The sequence below is a fragment of the Ranitomeya variabilis genome, chromosome 7 (genome assembly GCF_051348905.1).
Source record: "Ranitomeya variabilis isolate aRanVar5 chromosome 7, aRanVar5.hap1, whole genome shotgun sequence".
NCBI classification, from domain to species: domain Eukaryota; kingdom Metazoa; phylum Chordata; class Amphibia; order Anura; family Dendrobatidae; genus Ranitomeya; species Ranitomeya variabilis.
The window spans coordinates 181795558-181810604 of NC_135238.1; the positions used below are offsets into that span (position 1 = coordinate 181795558).

Consider the following 15047-nt stretch of genomic DNA (forward strand, 5'->3'; position numbering starts at 1 on the left):
TTAGGCTTGTTTCTTCCCTTATGAAAATGACTTTTTAAATTCAATAATAAGGAAGTTTTAGTTTAGTACTAAATTACATTTCAAAACTGTATATGTCTTTTAAAGGACAGAAGGTAATATGTAACAGTAAGATAGAGATCAGTTACTGAACTTTAACCCAAACGCGATGGAAAAAAGGCAGGAAAGCCTGCTCATTTACAGGGAGTGTTGTGTGTCTCATGATGGGTATGGGAGGGAATTGTTGACAATGTACAGGATCATGTAACCTTTCACTCGTATTTTCCGATTGCGTATTTTACAACCGAACCCTCCCTATTCTCCTTTTTCATATAAATGATGAAACTGCTCTTTTTCACTCATACGATTTTCACTATTCCCACTGAAAACTTTTAGTCTACTTAGAGGTAAGTATAAAACTTGTTTTTTACATAATTTTATATTTTTGTTTACCTTTCTATTTATCGATGAGTGATGGGAATCTCTATATAGACCTAAGGAATATTTTTTTTTTTACTTTTTTTGCTAGTTTCTTCAAAATGATGCACACGGTTCATGAATTTGGCACACTTTCAGAAAGGCTCTTAATTTTTGTCTTTAACCAGTTTTTGAGACTTTTTGTACTAAAGTTCATAAATCCTTTAAAAAGGTCTATTAAAAACTCCACCAGAAACCTTACTCCAGACAGGGACTGAAGTGAGATGACTCCCCCAAAAAACTAAAACATTTCGTGATTCTGTCTGAAATATCTGGATAAGCAAAGTTGCTGAGGGAGAATAAAAAAGACACAAAAAAAGAAAGTCAACTTAAAAAAATGGCTCAAAACGTATAAAGATTAAGGCCCAAATACAAAAAGTACTCCATAAAAGTGGGGAAACAGTAATGATGAATTGAGGAGTATTTCTGAAGTACCCTGCAGTTTTTGTACGGTGAGCACCGGCATGGAGATGAGGTTGATACATCAATAAGTGCTAGTAGTATAAATTCTATATTGATTGATCCTACAAACAGCTCATTCCAGTTTAATTAGGAGCAGAGCCCATAGAGAAGCTAATTGTGCATGTAAAGCTGTTGCAGACTTGTTAGAGGTCTCATCACTCTTGTAGAGTATCAAGTGCAGTCTGTAGGTAGTAATACATTATATGTATATAACGTATGCATGTATTCTGAAGATTCTTTTCTTCTTGTAGGTTCTCAATAATGCACCATCCACACCACGGTATGTCTTATATATTCGTAGCGCAGTCTGAGTCTTACAATCCATATAATTGACATGTTGCCCTTCTCACTATGTACTTGAATTTTCACTATTTTTGTGCCTGGATTAGTCCTTGCACAGCTTGTCATGTATAGTGGTGCTTAAAAGTTTGTAAATCTTTCAGAATGTTTCCTATTTTTGGATTAATTTGACCTAAAACAAAATCAGATTTTCACACAAAGTCCTAAGAGTCGGTAAAATACCAAATCAAAGAACAATCGAATCAAAAATACAATTTTTTGCTATTTTTTTAAAAGGGAAAATGTTCCAATATCATATCTGGGAGTGGTAAAAATATGTGAACCTCTGCTCTCAGTATCTCTCAGTGACCCCTTGTGCAGCAATAACTGCATCTAAAAGTTTCAGGTAATTGTTGATTAGTCCTGCACATCTGCTTGAATCTTGAAGAATCATAGAATGTTAGAGTTAGAAGGGACCTCCAGGGTCATTGTGTCCAACCCCCTGCTCAAAGCAGAATTCATTAAACCATCTCAGACAGATCTCTGTCCAGCCTCTGTTTGAAGACTTCCATTGAAGGAGAACTCACCACCTCTCGTGGCAGCCTGCTCCACTCATTGATCACCCTCACTATCAAAAAGGTTTTTTTAATATCTAATCTGTATCTTCGCCCTTTCAGTTTCATTCCTTTGCTTCTCGTGTTTCCATGTGCAAAATGCTTCTCACTTAATAAAAAAGCATAATTTTGATCTTATCTATCCATAAAACATTGTTCATATCTCCTTCTGCACACCATTGTTGTTCAGTGCCCACCTGTAGTGGACTCATGAACATTAACATTGCTTAGAGGTTACTTTGGGTTCCTTTGTGGACTATTATTCGCCTTGCTCTTCAAGTGATTTTTGGTGGTTGACCACTCCTGGGGAAGGTGATTATTGTCTTGAAATTCCTCTATTTGTACCCAGTCTCTCTGTTTGTGTATTGGTGGCGTCCAAACTCTTAAGAGATGGTTTTGTAAGTGTCTACAATCTGATGAACATCAACAACTCTTCTTTTGAGATCATGAGAAATCTCCTTTGCTTGTGTCATGACATACTTCCACAAACATGGGTTATTATAGTCAGACTTTAATCTACGTTCTTTAAATAAAACAGGTCACACACACTAACACTTAATTATCACCCGTTAATTAAAAGCATCATACTCGAATCTTACTTTCAAATTTTCTGCTAATCTAAATGATGCACATACTTTTGTCACTTACAAACATGCAATACTGGATTATTTTCCTAATTTAAAACATGTCAAATATAATATTTTTGACTAATTTGTTTTAGTTGGTTTTCTTTATCTACTTTTCAGACTTGTGTGAAAATCTGATTTTAAAAAATACCAGTCCCTGGATGTTCTCCTCCAAAAGGTTGTCGTTATTATATCACTACATATACATGATAAAAAAAAGCGATGTTTCGGCCAGATAGGAACTACTTCAAGCAATATACAAAAAGGAAGACATGTCTTTTTTATATGGCTTGAAAAAGCCCTATGTCTTTTTTTATCCTGTATATGCTGTAATATAATAAAGATAATCGTTTGGAGGAGAACATACATTGCTTCTTGGACTTAGTAATTTGGCAATATTGGAGAGAGTTGCACCAAGATTGTTTGGACCTAAGTGGTGGACAAGACTGCACAATTGTAACCTGAAAATCTAATTTTGTTTTAAGTCAAAGTTATGCAGAAATATGGAAAGTTTTGAAGGGTTCAAAAACTTTCAAGTATCACTCTTTATATATAGTTATTCGAATATATATTCTATCTATCTGTGTCAATTAGACATAGTTCTTCTTTGCGTATACCCGCCTGCTCCGCTGGTACTACTCATCAGCACAGCTCAGTGCTTAAGGCTGGGTTTATATAGGTTGACTTCTGTTAAACAACCACTGACCGGCAACCAGTTTGCCCAACAACAATTTTTCTCATAGCCTGTCTAATCAGACTGACAACACTTTAGAAATACACAGAACGATTGTGAGCCCTCGAGGGCAGGGTCCTCTCTCCTCCTGTACCAGCTGTGACTTGTATTGTTCAAGATTATTGTACCTGTTTTTATTATGTATACCCCTCCTCACATGTAAAGAGCCATGGAATAAATGGCGCTATAACAATAAATAATAATAATTATAACGATCAGTAATAGATCATTCTGTGCACATAGGCTGCCACCAAAATCGGCAGCACATTTCCTAGTTACCCAGGCCAATTTGCTGCTAAGAACAATGATCTTTTAAGCAGGTACTAAAATCATTTCAGGCAATGAACATTTTGATTTTTCATCAAGTGAGTGACAGTCTATTTACATTGCTTGATTATTGGAAGGTGAGCATTCCTAGGAAACCTTGTTCATGGTAACTGACCAGTATAAACCCACACAAATTCTATCTTTCTGCTGTATTTGCTCTTAATTAATGGTGAAAAATAGTGATTTTTTTTCTGATGTCAGAAATACTGTTACTGGCCATTAGCAATGAGCGAATGTGCTCGGATAAGATGTTATCCGAGCATGCTCGGGTGTTTATCCGAGTATCTTGAGCATGCTCGGATAATGAATTTGAGTCCCTGTGGCTGCATGTAGACACATGCGGGGATTGCCAAACAAAGAGGGGCTTTATTGAACCCTCATAGGTTTACAACATTCTTCAATACTTCATAATTCCTGTCTTAAGGTACCTTCACACTCAGCAACTTTACAACGAGAACGACAACGATCTGTGACGTTGCAGCGTCCTGGATAGCGATCTCGTTGTGTTTGACACGCAGCAGCGATCTGGATCCCGCTGTGATATCGCTGGTCGGAGCTAGAAGTCCAGAACTTTATTTGGTCATCAGGTCGGCGTGTATCGTCGTGTTTGACAGCAAAAGCAACGATGTCAGCAATGTTAAACATGGAGCTAATGACCTGTGAGAACGATAAGTGAGTCGCCGTTACGTCACAGGATCGCTCCTGCATCGTTCTGGAGCTGCTGTGTTTGACATCTCTACAGCGACCTAAACAGCGACGCTTCAGCGATCGGCTCGTTGTCTATATCGCTGCAGCGTCGCTGAGTGTGACGGTACCTATAGGCTTTCTTTACATGTTCTCTGTTGTGTTGGGACACTACAGTTGTCAGGGCTTAAAGTGTTTATATAACTTAGTTGTCGGCTAAGAGCTCATTTTGAAAGTTTGTTTGTCCCAAAGCTTTTTCTCCCAGTCACCCATACACTTGAACTCTCAGCTGAGCATGTGTTCTTAAAGCTATATTTTATTACAGGACCACCTGCCTGTCCTCCCCCACATCCTAATCCCCACCACCATGGTCCACCCCATCATGGAGGTCATCCACCTCCACACCATGGACCTCATCATGTACCTCATCATGGAATTCATCCTCCTGGCCACCACGGACCACCTGGCCCCCATGGACCACCTGGCCACCATGGACCACCTGGCCACCATGGACCACCTGGTCCCCATGGGCATCATGGGAAACATTAGTAGTATGCTATTTTATGGTGACTGCACTAATGATATATAATATATAGCATATAAAAATGAATAATTGTTTAAGCTGCACAGTAAAATTTCAAAGTCAACTTTATCCAAATTGCATTTAAAATATTAGAACATTTGTATGAATAATTTTTGATAATGATGTTTTCATTTTAGTTAATTTAATACATTGTATTTATAATTATTAATTGTATTCATGTATGAATTGTTGCATGCTTAAATGTGAATAAAATTCTTATTGGTACAGTGATGCTGGTGAAAACAGGAAAAAAAGGGTTAAAACCCCCCCATAAAATAGCTCTACCTTGATGGTTTAATTATGCCATATTCATACATTTCCCCCCTGTTAAACAGATAAATAAAGTGATCTGACTGACTACAGAACAGGGAAAGACACTGGTATTCTGGTTATAAGTAAGCTGAGCAGTAGTACTCAATGTCAAACAGCAGCCGCAAAAGCAAACAGGATATTAGGGTTTATAAAAAGAGAGATAAAATCCCGTGATGCCAACGTATTGTTACCCCTTTATAAATCACTGGTGAGGCCACATCTAGAATATGGGATCCAGTTTTGGGCCCCACATTTTAAAAAGGATATTCAGAAGTTAGAGTAAGTTCAAAGGCGGGCAACTAGATTATTACAAGGGATGGAGTCCTCTCATATGAGAGGTTGGAAAAGTTGGGCTTGTTTAGCTTAAAAAAAGATGCCTCAGAGGAGATCTCATTTATGTAGATGGGGGTCAGTACAAAGGACTGGTGTATGACTTATTCCTTCCAAAGACCATACTAAGGACCAGGGAGCAGTCATTACAGGTGGAAGAAAGACGATTCTGACAGCTAAATAGGAAAGGGTTCTTTACAGTTAGAGCAGTGAGACTGTGGAAAGCCCGACCACAACAGGTAATAATGGCAGACACTATAACAGTTTTTAACAAAAGAGCTGGATGGTTTCCTCAATGCAAATAATATTGTAGGTTATAGATAATTTAGTGACAAAATTTATGAGTGGTGGAGAAAGGTTAAACTTGGTGGACCTAGGTCTTTTTCAACCAATGTAACTTTGGTTCAATTAGTAACTGTCACTATATCAGTGGACATAACTATGGAGACCTAAGGCCCTGCACATGGGGTAGGCAACATAGCGAACCAGAAAAACTATACTACATTTCTAATTGAAGATATTTGCTAATATTCTTATTATAATAATACCTACTATATATTGGGATAGGTTCTTGGAGATGGGAACACCAGTTTATTTTGGCATTTTAAATGCTTATAACAAACACCATGAGTTTATGCCATCTTAGAAGCCTTTTTAATAGGGGATTTTTGTGGGTATTACCATCTAAGGCCTCAGACATCCATATTTCACATATGTTCTATCTGTGGTTTTCGCTGATAGAACACGTATCTATTAAAGTCTATGGTGCTGGCCACATGTCCGTGTTTTTTTGCGGACTGTGCAATCAAATCACAGAGACGTGTCCATCGTTTACTGGCATCATAAATAAAAAGTTCCCATAAAAGTCCATTAATACGTGAAAATCATGGACCGCATATGGATGTCATCAGTCCATGTGCTGTCTGTGATTAGAACTGCAATGTAGAGGAGAAACTTTGTAAATCAATTATTTATCTATCTGGGAAAAACGCAGATGAAACACTGATAGTAAAAACTGACACTGACCGAACACTGATGGAACTCGCATCCAAAACACTGATTACATTTGTACCCTTTTATTGCATACTAGAACAAGCACAGATGTCTGAATGAGGCCTAAAAAATATTTTTCACAAAGTTCTTTGATCAGATTATTGCAGTTCTAAAGGCAAATTCCCTCACATATAAGTAATATAAACTGGGCAGTGCTCCCGGTGATCATCATAATGTGGGTGCCTGCTTTTTATCATCAATGAATCTATCAACACTTGCTGAATTTATATGATCATGAACAGTCAATGTAATTTTACAATATATCAGTCAGGCCTTTGTGAGATGGACAGAGCTCCCCATGTCTGACTCCTATCTACTGTATGTCTAAGGTCTTATGCACACTGTGAACAGAGGTGTACACAGACGCTCGCGGAGGTACAGTATGGTTCCATGGTATCGAGATGACAAATACAGCACCATCCCTTATAGGAAAAAATATCTTTTTATTCTTCTTCATCTCTTACAGGATAATTATACTTTTTAACCATCACCAAACGAACAATATTTCACTGTTTCTACAGTATTTTCAAGTTGCCCCAACATGTATGGAGTTTCTCCTGAGTCAGAATGCATGAGAAGAATTATATGACTCATCATCTCAAGATTATCTATAAATAAGATTATAATTACCGGACTTCTCTTTATTACATTGTCTTTATGCAACACTTCCCTATTTAGCGCTAGCAAGAGAGATTGTGACTCAGAGATTGTAAACTTGTTTGTAAAGTGTTTCTGATTTTGACAGTCTCATGAATACATTATTCACTTCACTTTGTATAAAGTTTGCATACTTTGTTTTAGATTTTTTTCTCGGTGTACCAGTTTTGTCTAGATATATACCTTTTAGAATGAGTTCTCGCGATGAGTTGTTGACACAAAAAAAGCAGCTTCTTAGGGTATGTGCCCACGACCTGGAAGTGGCAGCGCATTGGACACAGTGTATGTTCGCTGCATCCAAAGCACTGCCGTCCATTGAACGCAGGTGAATCCGTATGTGTTCAGTGAACCATGTGGATTCACCCCACCCAACATATTCTATTGGTGAAATTTCTCTTGAGTAGACTCGCGTCTTCACAAGAGAAACTGACATACTGAGGTCTGGAGAGATGCGCTGCATGTTCGTCTCCGTGGGCGTGTTTGGATGCATAGTGGGCATGGGATTTCTTGAAATCCCATCCACTACGCTGTAACACCTGGACGCCGCAGGTTGGACTCTGCACAAGTACGCAGAGTCCAACCTGCAGTGTTTACTGATCGTGGACATATACCCTTACAGTTCCAGCTAAATGGATGGAATTTGTAGAAATCTCATGCCCGATGTGCTTTTTTTATCTACACAACATAAACTGATCTTCGGCACGTTTTAGAAATTTACTATGCTTAAACGTGCGTATGCATTTTTTAAAAAGCATATAATCCACACATAACCGTATCAATGAATGTTGTCAAAGTCAAATATTAGGAAGTATCAAAAACAAAACAGTTTTATTGAAAATATGACATACTGAAAAGATAAAAAAAAACAAAGCATCAAAAATGTGATAAAAACACTCAAAACCGCAATGAATGAAACCTAACATCAAAAACTCACCAAATACAAATCGTGGGAACCTCCTAGCCGTAGAGAGTAATTTACTTAACCTATACTGTACAATTGATCAGGCAGCATTTCGCGCAGAGTATAGCATAGCCATTGTGAGCTGCAATTCTCCATCAATCTGTCAAAAATATGTAAAACATGTTGCTAGTCACAATAAAGATATAGTGGAAATGTTGTACATGTACTCAACAACTCAACAAATTCTCTAAATCTGATGTAATAGATTAAGGATTATATAAAATTTAGCAATAAATAGCAAACAGCATAATTGATCTAGACAGATGGACCTGTGTTTTGCTTCAACCTATGGAACTATGTCATCTTGCTAGCAAAACTGCGGTACAAATCTAATACTTAGTGTTGAGCGATACCGTCCGATACTTGAAAGTATCGGTATCGGATAGTATCGGCCGATACCTGAAAAGTATCGGATATCGCCGATACCCGATACCAATACAAGTCAATGGGACACCAAGTATCGGAAGGTATCCTGTATGGTTCCCAGGGTCTGAAGGAGAGGAAACTCTCCTTCAGGCCCTGGGATCCATATTAACGTGTAAAATAAAGAATAAAAATAAAAAATATTGATATACTCACCTCTCCGACGCAGCCTGGACCTTACCGATGTAACCGCCAGCCTCCGTTCCTAAGAATGAGCACTTGAAAGACCTTAGATGACGTCGCGGCTTGTGATTGGTCGCGTGGCGGTCACGTATACGAACACATATACCACCCTCAGCACACATTTCACCACACATACACCAACCTTGCCACATAAAAGTCGAAACACAAAAGTCACTGCTCAAAACTCGCCACGCGCAAAATTCGCCACATGCAAAACTCGCCACATACAAAACTAGGCTCACGCAAAACTAGCCACACGTGCAAAACTCACCTCATGGAAAACTCGCCACACGGAAAACTTGCACACGCGGAAAAATTGCCACATGCACAAAAGTTGCAACACATGCAGAAGTTGCCTCACACAAAACTTGCAAATACTCAAAACGCACCACACATAAAACTCGCCACGCGCAAAACATGCCATGCGCAAAACTTGCTGCACGCAACTTGCTACACTAACCTGTCACATGCAACTCGACACACAAAAACCTGCAAGAGAAAAAAGTAAGCAAAAACCCTGATGTAACTAAGTAAAAAAGCGAAAGTGCATTTAAATAACACAGAGCTTTTAGTAATACTGTATTTTGATCAAAAAATAGCACAAAAGCCATCCCACCTCATCAAGGTAACTGAATTTTTTGCTATTTTTTGATCAAAAACAGTATTACTAAAAACTCTGTGTTATTTAAATGCACTTTCGCTTTTTTCCTTAGTTACATCAGGGCTTTTGCTTACTTTTTTCTCTTTTAAATCACATCAAGACCACAGATATATATTGCCGTGATCCAAGAAGTGCCATACAGATAATTTAAAATACTTTTATTTTTATAGATAATTTAAAAATACAAACCAAACTAATACATGTATATACAAAGATGCCTCATAAAACAACCTATAGCGGTCAGCAAGAGCAGGATATTATTTTACATCCCGCAACAGGAAGCACACTGGGAATAAGACAAATTGCCGAAAAAATCAAGTTATATATAGTCTCTTAAATGTTACCACTGCATAATTATTGCACACATGCCCAATTGAATTGTGCTAATTCCGGACTATTACCGGACTCTAATATACATCGGCACACTGAGGGTTAAGCTATAATGTACACCGCATCTCAAATGTCTCCTCCCCGTACCATCTACCTGGACATGGTGAGCGGTGCGCCCCATCCCCTGCACATATTACCTGTTCCGTGCTCCCCGTTACACGTGCCCAGCCAAATGGCGTGCTGTATCCGCGAACCCCGACGCGCGTTTCGCGTTTGAGCTTCCCCCAGGAAGAAGCTCAAACGCGAAACGCGCGTCGGGGTTCGCGGATACAGCACGCCATTTGGCTGGGCACGTGTAACGGGGAGCACGGAACAGGTAATATGTGCAGGGGATGGGGCGCACCGCTCACCATGTCCAGGTAGATGGTACGGGGAGGAGACATTTGAGATGCGGTGTACATTATAGCTTAACCCTCAGTGTGCCGATGTATATTAGAGTCCGGTAATAGTCCGGAATTAGCACAATTCAATTGGGCATGTGTGCAATAATTATGCAGTGGTAACATTTAAGAGACTATATATAACTTGATTTTTTCGGCAATTTGTCTTATTCCCAGTGTGCTTCCTGTTGCGGGATGTAAAATAATATCCTGCTCTTGCTGACCGCTATAGGTTGTTTTATGAGGCATCTTTGTATATATATGTATTAGTTTGGTTTGTATTTTTAAATTATCTATAAAAATAAAAGTATTTTAAATTATCTGTATGGCACTTCTTGGATCACGGCAATATATATCTGTGGTCTTGATGTGATTTAATAGATATATGGAGTGTTGCCCACTCCCCTGATGGGGTTATGGGTTTGGGCGTTATGCTTATTACTTTTTTCTCTTGTAGGTTTTAATGTTTTGTGGACAATGTGAACATGCGTTTAACCTTTGCATGTGTACCAACTCAAGTTAAGCTCAATTTTTGTGTTTTTTTTCGACACACAAAAAGTTGCTACACGCATGTCGCCACACAAAACTCATCTCACAAAAGTCACTACATGCATGTCACCACACACAACTCAACACACACAACTTGACACATGAAACTCGCCCTAAAACACACACAAGTCGGGTATTATCCTTCAAAAATAAAAATCTGATTAATAAGCAGACAAACTACAAGAGCAACAAATGTACCATATAGGAAACACGGCAGCTGTCAGTCACATGACCTGTCTATTATGTGTATGTGTGAGCAAATATATACTGCCAGGGGGGAGGGCTTCCTGTTGGCTGGGGATTTATCAAGCTGCCAATTGCAACCAATCACTGCTCAGCTTCTATTTTGCTACAGTTAATTAATCTGAGCTCTGATTGGTTAATATAGGCAACAAAGGGCATTCTAAGTATAACAAAGCTTGTACTATATAAAAGAGGAGATGACACACAGGTATATACTATGTACAGGGGAGATGACACATGGGTATATACTATATACAGGGCAGATGACATACAAGTATATACTATATACAGGAGGAGATGACATACAGGTATATACTATATACAGGGGAGATGAAACACAGGTATATACAATATACAGGGGAGATGACATACAGGTATATACTATATACAGGAGAGATGACACACAGGTATATACTATATACAGGGGAGATGACATACAGGTATATACACTATATACAGGGCAGATGACATGCAAGTATATACTATATACAGGAGATGACATACAGGTATATACAATATACAGGGGAGATGACATATAGGTATATACTATATACAGGGGAGATGACATACAAGTATATACTATATACAGGAGGAGATGACATACAGGTATATACTATATACAGGAGGAAATGACATACAGGTATATACTATATACAGGGGAGATGACATACAGGTATATACTATATACAGGAGGAGATGACATACAGGTATATACTATATACAGAAGGAGATGACATACAGGTATATACAATATACAGGGGAAATGACATACAAGTGTATACTGAGGGGAAAATAAGAGGTGTGAGGTGAACATGAGAGGAGTGAGGTGAAAATGAAAATGTGTGAGTGCAAAATGAGAGGAGTGAGGAGAAAATAGTGGAGTGATAGAAAAATGACAGGTGTGAGGTCAAAATGGCAGGTGTTGGGGGGGAAATGAGAGGTGTGAGGGGGAAAATGAGAGGAGTGAGGGGGAAAATGAGACATGTGAGGGGGAAAATGAGAGAAGTGAGGTGTTTTAACTAACCACAGTTAGTTACTATGCCCAGGCAACGCCGGGCTCCTCAGCTAGTAATATATATAAACTCAATGTGTAGGTAGCTTAATGCACCACTCCAGTGTTTTCATTTATTTTACCCCTACAGTGGGGCCATTAATCTAAGTTTCCTGCATCTAGAATTATACTTCCCAGCCAGCTTCTTCATCTTTTATCGGTGCCGCTCCAGTCGTCTTCTGACGTTTGTCACCTGCCGGATTTCTCCACTGTTTGCTGGACGATCACGAAGTCACAAATTAATGTAAGTCTATGAGGACCAGAACGAGGATCTCATAAACTTATACTGAGAGCTTGTGGCCGTTACCTCTGACTTCCGATCAGCGAGAAGTTGCAGTCACAAGATAGTGGATCGGGACTAGAGAGGCGCCTAGAAGAGCTGAAGACGATGGCTGGTAAGTATAAAACTAGGGTCAGAAAACTTAGATTAGTGACGCCACTCCTGTGCTGTATTAAAAAAAATGCTGGAGAGGTGCTTTAACCCTTTAAAGACCAGGGGTATTTCCATTTTTGCATTTCTTGTGTTTTGCTCCCCTTCTTCCCAGAGCCATAACTTTTTACATTTTCTGTCAATATGTCCATGTGAGGGCTTGTTTTTTGCAGGTTGAGTTTTACTTTTGAATGACTCCATTCATTTTACCATATCATGTATTGAAAAATAGGAAAACATTCTAAGTGTGGTGAATTTGCAAAAAAAGTGCAATTCCACAACTCTTTTTGTTTTCATTTTTTTTTTTACCATGTTCATTAAATGCTAAAATTGACCTGTCTTTATGATTCCCCAGCTCATTATGAGTTTGTACACACCAAACATGTAAAGGTTCTTTTTTATTTAAGTGGTAAAAAAATGCAAAAGTTTGCCATTTTTCGAGACCCGTAGCATCTCCATTTAGCGGGGTCTGGGTGAGGGCTTATGTTTCGCACATCGAGCTCGTATTTTTATTGATACCATTTTGGTGTACATACAATCTTTTGATTGCCCGTTATTGCATTTTATTGCAATGTTGCAGCAACCAAAAAAACGTAATTCTAGCGTTTTGACTTTTTTCTCGTTATGCCTTTTACTGATCTTGATAGATTGGGCGATTCTGAATGAGGCAATGCAAATTATGTGTATTGTTAATTTTTTATTGCTTTATTCTGAATGGGGCAAAAAGGGGGTGATTTGAAGTTTTATATTTTTTAAAAACTTTTTATTTTACTTTTTACTTGCTTCAATAGTCTCCATGGGAGACTAGAAGCTGTGATTTTTCTGATCGCTTGTGTTACACCGGGCGGTGCTCATAGCAGTTCAGCAGTCCCCAGGTTGTCATGTCAACCCATAGGTGCCCTGTGATCATGTGACAAGGGCACCAATGGGTGGAGCTAAGACATGCATCCAGTTTGCGCAAGTTAAATGCCGCTATCAGAGATTGACAGCGGCATTTAACTAGTTAACAGCTGTGAGTCAATCACGATTCTCCCCGTGGCTGTTAGGGACACATGACAGATGATCAGATCAGCTGTCAAGTGGTGGAAAAGGTGCGGGCTCATCGCTGGAGCCCACATCAAAGAGGAGGAGGCGACCTATGATGGATATACACGTCATAGGTCGCTAAGGGGTTAAGAAATAATGAGACAGAAGTAATCCTATTGTTAGTGTCATCTATTGTTTTGTCTTTTCTTAGTGTTTATTTCTTTCTCTATTGCAGCATAAAACGTTTACAATGTGGAACAGAACCATGAAGATGATTTCAGTCCAGTTTATCCCAATCTGACTACTTCAAATGGTTTTCTCTTTGTCTGTTGTCTTTGTACACGAGTAATAAAACTTAAACTTAGAGAATGTTATTAAAAGACTGTAGTTTGTTTGATGCTTAGCCAAGTATATATTCTTACAAAATCTGTCCAAATTTGATGTTATGTGAATGTAGTTACCTACATGTCTGCAAGCAAAATCACAGACAATCACAGACAATCACAGACAGATTATATCTTTTTCAGTATGACTGCTATGTGAGCAAACCATACACATAGGACCGCTATCTACAGGTGCATCTCACAAAATTAGAATATCATCAAAAAGTTAATTTATTTCAGTTCTTTAATGCATATTTATTTAATCATATGAACATATATTTTAACATCATATAAGAATGAATAACGAACAATAAACAGTGATTGAAAGGGGAAAAAAGAACAGAAATCAGAGTCAAAATTATATAAAATATATTGACCAAGAGATCTAGATATAATTTGATTGTTTGGTCATCAAGATTGTTAGTCCTTTAGTGTTACCCAGGGTGCACCATTTGGAGGCGGACTAACGTTGCACCCCTTTAATGCATAAAGTGAAACTCATATATTAGAGTCATTAGAGAGTGATCTATTTCAAGTGTTTATTTCTGTTAATGATGATTATGGCTTACAGACAATGAAAACCCAAAAGTCATTATCTCAGTAAATTAGAATACTTTATAACACCAGCTTGAAAAAATGATTTTAACATCCGAAATGTTGGCCTACTGAAATTTATGTTCAGTAAATGCACTTAATACTTGGTCGGGGCTCCTTTTGCATCAATTACTGCATCAATGCGGTGTGGCATGGAGGCGATCAGCCTGTGGCACTGCTGAGGTGTTATGGCAGCCCAGGTTGCTTTGATAGCAGCCTTTAGCTCGTCTGCATTGTTGGGTCTGGTGTCACTCATCTTCCTCTTGACAATACCCCATAGATTCTCTATAGGGGTTAAGGTCAGGTGAGTCTGCTGGCCAATCAAGAACAGTGATACTGTTGTTTGTAAACCAGGTATTGGTACTTGTGGCAGTGTGGACAAGTGCCAAGTCCTGCTGGAGATTGAAACTTCCATCTCCAAAAAGCTTGTTGGCAGAGGGAAGCATGAAGTGCTCTAACATTTCCTGGTAGACGGCTGCGCTGACTTTGGTCTTGATAAAACACAGTGGACCTACACCAGCAGATGACATGGCTCCCCAAACCATCACTGATTGTGGAAACTTCACACCAGACTTCAAGCAGCTTGGATTGTGGCCTCTCCACTCTTCCTGCAGACTCTGGGACCTTGATTTCCAAGGT

General features: G+C 38.8%; 1 long non-coding RNA gene across 2 annotated transcripts; it reads left to right on the plus strand.

Moving 5' to 3' along the window:
- Positions 1-275: 275 nt before the first annotated feature.
- On the plus strand, positions 276-13811 carry LOC143784309 (uncharacterized). 2 transcript variants are annotated; one of them, XR_013217760.1, is made up of 4 exons: positions 276-404; positions 1188-1216; positions 4525-6852; positions 6944-7277. It is a non-coding gene; the product is annotated as an uncharacterized LOC143784309 (long non-coding RNA). The 2 variants fall into 2 exon arrangements; XR_013217761.1 differs by lacking the exon at positions 6944-7277 and adding an exon at positions 13667-13811 and having other exon boundaries at positions 277-404; positions 4525-4765.
- Positions 13812-15047: the final 1236 nt, after the last annotated feature.